This window comes from Alexandromys fortis, unplaced genomic scaffold (assembly GCF_014885135.2).
Source record: "Alexandromys fortis isolate MF-2015 unplaced genomic scaffold, M_Fortis_MF-2015_v1.1 scaffold_30, whole genome shotgun sequence".
NCBI classification, from domain to species: domain Eukaryota; kingdom Metazoa; phylum Chordata; class Mammalia; order Rodentia; family Cricetidae; genus Alexandromys; species Alexandromys fortis.
Window position 1 is genome coordinate 13,517,349 of NW_026067922.1, and position 5,533 is coordinate 13,522,881.

At 48.0% G+C, this 5,533-nt stretch overlaps 1 long non-coding RNA gene across 1 annotated transcript in view; it reads left to right on the forward strand.

Annotated features, from left to right (window-relative positions):
* Positions 1-367: 367 nt before the first annotated feature.
* The window catches only part of LOC126501332 (uncharacterized), a 112,839-nt gene continuing 107,673 nt past the window's right edge, over positions 368-5,533 (forward strand). The window contains exon 1 of the long non-coding RNA XR_007591645.1: positions 368-430. This is a non-coding gene — a long non-coding RNA (uncharacterized lncRNA). The remainder of the gene's footprint in view (positions 431-5,533) is intronic.

Consider the following 5,533-nt stretch of genomic DNA (forward strand, 5'->3'; position numbering starts at 1 on the left):
AAGCAGAAAAGTTATTATTCTTTGCTCTCCTTGCCCAAGACATTGAGCCCCTTTTGCTCAGTGGATTTTGCTTTGTACAGGCGGACATGAACCTCAGCCGCGTTAGCAGTCTCACAGGCAGTATCATTGAAGGCAGTTTCTGGGGGATAGAAGAGTGACATCCTAAGGGCTAGGTTGAGAGAAAAGACAAGACCCACAAACTGTGCGATTGTTTCTACAAATCAAATTTGATGCTAGAGGTTCCAATAGCGTATGTCGTCCTCATTTGTTCCAGAGTCTTTTTTACGTATACTCACTGGGCTCTGTATGCAGAACAAAGAGATGGGCTAACATTCTTGTTTGCATATTTTCTGCTTCTAGGGCCGGTAGTTAAATGTAAGACTAAGTTGACAATCTGGGCTTTGTTCACAAGAATGCATGCATCGTCTTGGTGAGTTGTTCGGTTCATCCATGACTCTTTCCCCTTTCTTTCCTACTCTGTGTTACTTTTTTCATCCCCTTGTCCCCTGTGGCAGTATGTCCCCAGACACACACCTCCCTAGGATAGTTCTAGCATGTTCAGCACCTGGCCTTTGTGTCCCTATCCTACCCGCAGGCCACATCCCCTCTTTGACTTACTGGGTCAGCCTAGGGCAGCCTGAGAATCCTGACCTATCCTCTCTGCTATGTGCCGGTTTCAAGGTCCCTGGTCTTTGAACTCTCTCCCTGACATTTTGTGGACTTTTACGTTAAATGAGTAAAGATGTGTTGCATCTGTTTGTGCTGTATTTGTTTAACTATGTAAAGATGTATTGCTGGTTCACCTTGCCTGCCTAAGGCACCTGATTGGTCTATATATAAAAAGCTGAACAGCCAATAGCTAGGCTGTGGGGAGGGGGATAAGTGAGACTGGCAGGCAGAGAGATTAAAAGAACGAAGGGCCGAAGGAGGGAGAGAGGAAGATGTTTGGGGTGGGTCAGGCAGCCGCCAGGCAGCAAGACACGGAGTAGAACATAGAGAGAAAAACCCTCTCCCAGAGACAAAAACGTGGATGAAGAGGAACAGGTTAAAAGAAGTTTTAAGAGCTAGCAGACTAAGCATAAGGTAAGGCCGAGCATTTATAACTAATATTAAGTCTCCGTGTCGTGACTTGGGTCTTTGGTTGGTGGTTCAAAAGAAAGTATGTTACCTTGACATCCAGCCCTCCGTCCCCAGCCCAGGTGTCCCTACTCGGCCTACTCTTTGTCTCGCCCCTCAGCTCACATGCAGCCCCACACTGTCAGCCCTAGCCTTGCAGCTTTCTGGCTGTCTCCACCTGAACTATCATCACGGTCAGGTGTGCCCTGGAGGCTCCACCAGGTAACAGCCAACAGCATTCTTGTGGTTTAATTGCTCTTTGTGAAAATAACTTCTGAATATTTTTGAGAAACTCCAAAGGACACACACACACAGACTCGATTTTCTCTTTTCTCTTCTCTTCTTAACTTCTCTTTTCTTCTCTTTCCTTTTTTAACTTCTCTTTTCTTCTCTTTCCTTTCCTCTCTCTCTCTTTCTCTTTTTCTGAGACAGGGTTTCTCTGTGGCTTTGGAGCCTGTCCTGGAACTAGCTCTTGTAGACCAGGCTGGCCTCAAACTCACAGAGATCTGCCTGCCTCTACTCCCGAGTGCTGGGATTAAAGGCGTGTGCCAACACTGCCTGGCTGAGACTTGGATTTTGAAGATGACACATATCTTCTCTGAAATTCCTAGAAAATTGGCCTGATGGTCCTGAAAAGTATGTGGCACTTAGGATGCTGGGACAGAGGCTGCTATGTTCTAATCTCAGGTGGGGCTCGGGTCTACCAGGCTGAGTCGAAGACATTTTTGGTAGACTAGTGACCAGTAGTGGGACAGATTCTGTCTTCTTACTTTGGGTCATTACGATGAATCACTGAGAAACAAGATGGTACATTGTATCTAGAATTGGAGTCAGGCACAGCGTCATTCTGTGTCCTTCACCAACAGTGCACCATTTTCTGAAGTAGACCCGGTTTGCATTTACTTTCAATTGTGTGTGTATGTGTGCGCGTGCAAACACAAATGTGTGGGTGCTCACGTGATGATGTGCATATGTAGAAATAGGGGGTTAACTTGCAGGAGTTGGTTCTCTCCTTCCTCTATATGGATTCCAGGACCCAAACTCGGGTCCTCGGACTTGGTGGCAAGTACCTCTACCTGATGAGTCTTTCATCTTCCAGGCTTTACTTATTTACGTTTTTGAGACAGGGTCTCCTGTCATCCAGACTGACCCCAAACGTGTGTGGTGGGCGATGACTTGGAACTCCTGATCCCTCCTGTTTCTGTTCCCCAAGTGTTGGGATTGTAGGGGCATACCACCTCACCCAGCCTTCCGTTTATTGTTGACTGAAGAGCGTCACTCACAAAGCGAATGTTCCAGTTGGGTTGCCCTCATGGTATGCTTGTCACTGTTTTTTTAGCGGTAAGAGCCAGGAATAGCTATGAACTCTGGGTATCTTGTGTGTAAAATGGAGGTTCTAAGAAGCAACATGAAGTTACAGGGAATCCGCTGTGAACTGATGCTTGGGAATATCTGTGCTGTCTTGGTTAGTATCAATGGCTCCCTAAATACCTTATTTGAGCAGATGCGGAGATCTGAAGGCCCAAGTGTCATGCGGTGGGCATTTGACCAGAGAGGCCTCATTAGACTCAAACCCAGGTTTGTGCATGTTAACAAAGTCAAGGCTTCCCCTCAGGAACCCTCCCATAGTACCTTGTGTCTGGCGCACAGTGGGTAGATCTGTGTGTGGCCCCGAGCCTTCAGGACTCTGAGTTGTCTGTAGTGGTCTTGGGGACCTCCCCCAGTTATGCCACATTACCAGGGGCTGTGGAAGGTTGTCTTGTCAGGGTCACCTGACCTGGCAGATGTATTTCTATTCCAAATACATGTTGTTGTTTCTAAAGTTTGAGTTTTCAAAGGACTTTATAGACCTAGCCGTAAAATCCCATAAATTAAATCAAAATCAGTCACATTTATGATGGAGTTTGTGAAGAAAACAACAAAGCCTGCAAGTGTTACAGATTTATGGCTCCGTGTTCACATTCAGCTGTCCGCTGCTTCTGCTTCTAGGGCTTTCTGTGCTGTGTGGGGCAAAATTTATATTTGTGAGTGAGATCATTATAAATCTTTTATGTACCACAAGTGCAGTTTTAAACGTTAGCAGGCATGCAGAACTAGACCCAGGAGGTACCTGCTGTATTTCATGGATGCGACTCTTGCTGTAACCGGCAAAAACTGAAACTCTCAAAATCTCAAACCCAGACTCAAATGCTGAACTTTGTGCTTGCATCTGACTCTCACTGGAGAGGCAGGCTTTGGATGGAGCTTGATGCTCGGGATGTTGTAAAAAAATCTCTTTCCTCCCCTTTGCACCCTGACATGTTCTGGGGATGGAATCCACAGCCTTAATGTAGTCTGGGCAAGCATCCTGCCACTTAGCTACATTCTCAGCTCTAAAGTTAGTTTCTTATACTGTTTTGCTGTTGTTGGTGGTGGTCCTTCCTTCCGTCCATCTGTTCATCCGTCCTCCCTCCCTCCCGTTCGTCCTTCCTCCCTTCCTCCCTCCCGTTCGTCCGTCCGTCCTTCCTTCCTTCCTTCCTTCCTTCCTTCCTTCCTCCCTCCCTCCCTCCCTCCCTCCCTCCCTCCCTCCCCCCCTTCCTTCCTTCTTCCTCCTCCTCATTTGACAGGCTAGCCTGGAACACACTGTGTCACCGATGTCGGCATCATACTGGAGGCTATTTTCCGGTCTTCCTGACGACCTTCCCAGTGCTGGGATTTCTGGCATAAACTACCTTACCTGGCAGTTATATTGTTTCTGTTAAAAAAAGACAGCCTTCATGGGTGATTGTGGTAACCTATGTCTCTAATTCTAGCACTGAGGGTGTAGGGAAAAAAAGATCAGACGTTCAAGGCTGCCTCAGACTACTTAAGACCCTGTCTCAATAGAATAAAAATAAACCAAAATAAAATAAAATAAAAGTCTTCAGGCATAGCCATTTTCTAAATGTCCACCCGAATCTCTGGTCATTTTCTTTGGTTGGAAAAATTAGTTCTTCCTGGGCTGAGGAGATAAGTTGGAGAAATGCCTGCTACAGAATCCCAGGGACCTGACTTCCAACCCAAGAACTTGTGAAGAAGGCTTGGTATAGGCACAGTGGTACATGCTTGTATTCCCAGCATCGGGGAGACAGAGACAGGAAGATCCTAGAGACTCATTGGCCAACCAGCCCAGCCCAAATGATGTGGTTCAGGAAAGTGAAGAACAGTCTCTCAAACAGAAAGACAGACAGCTCCTGAGGAGTAACGTTGAACTCTACATACATGTACATATATGGGTAGCTTTATAAACACACACACACAAAAAAGTACAGTAAACTGTTTAACAGATCTAGAGGCCATTGTTCTTGACCTGTCAGCAATGTCACCTCTCTGTGCTGTAGTCTCCTTCCTGGCTTTGGTTCTATCTTGGGACTCACCCGCCCCTCTTTCTTGAACCTCTGTTCCGGCTCCTGAATTCATTCCTGGATCCCCTACGTGCAGCAAGCACCAGCACCCTCCTCTTAGGGTCTTCTAACAGAATCAAAGGAGCACAGTTTGCTGACGTAAAATTCTGCTTTCTGAGCCGTCATGTGTCTCGATTGCGGGCTCACGCCTGGTGTGTCCAGCAGGTGCGAAACCAAGGCCAAGCAGCCCGTTCTGTCACGGGAGAGAAGAACACATGTCAGTGTGGAGGAGACAGCAGGACAGGCGCCCGGGGAGGGGCCTAGGGTGTCTCCAGTGGAATAAATTATCTACAAGGGCTGTGGTTAATGCTCGGCCTGAGCGAGCCCCACGCAGCTGGGACACTCTGTACTTTTGATCTGGCCTTTCGAGCTTGGGTGATACCAGGAAATTGCCTGTAATGGACTGGAGGCTGCAGTATACAAAAGGAGAAGGGATTGTTATATTTATTAAAAAAACCAACAATGGGGGACTACTCCCCTCCCCCCCCTTCCCACACCTTCTTTGTGCACAGAGTCCCAGCTTGGCTCCAGCAGAGGGAGTTGGGGAACCAAGACTGCGTGCCTGGAGCTCAAGGGAGGACTGTTTGGCCGCACTCTGATGAGGTTGTGGGCAAGGACCTTTGCTGAGCTCGGAGGCATCCTGGCTGTGACAGACAGCCACGACTCATGTCACTGAGTCATCTCTAGCCACCCAGTCATCTCAGCCACAGGAAGCTGGGCACCTGCTCTCCTCTTTTGAAAGTAGCCAGTGGTGGGAGGGGGTGCTGTGGGCGGCGGGGGATGTTCAGTTGATTGTGTACGCACGGCCACACCCCACCATCAAGCATGGTGGATGCGTAAGCAACCTCAGAAAGGCACTACAGTGTTCACCCTGTCACCAGAGGACTTGAGTTCCTTCCCATGAGGAAGAAAAGAGGGGGTCAGCTTGCACACCTGCCAGGTGACCCAAAAATATTTCCTTCTTTCCTCCCTCCCCCATCCCTCTCTCTCTCTCT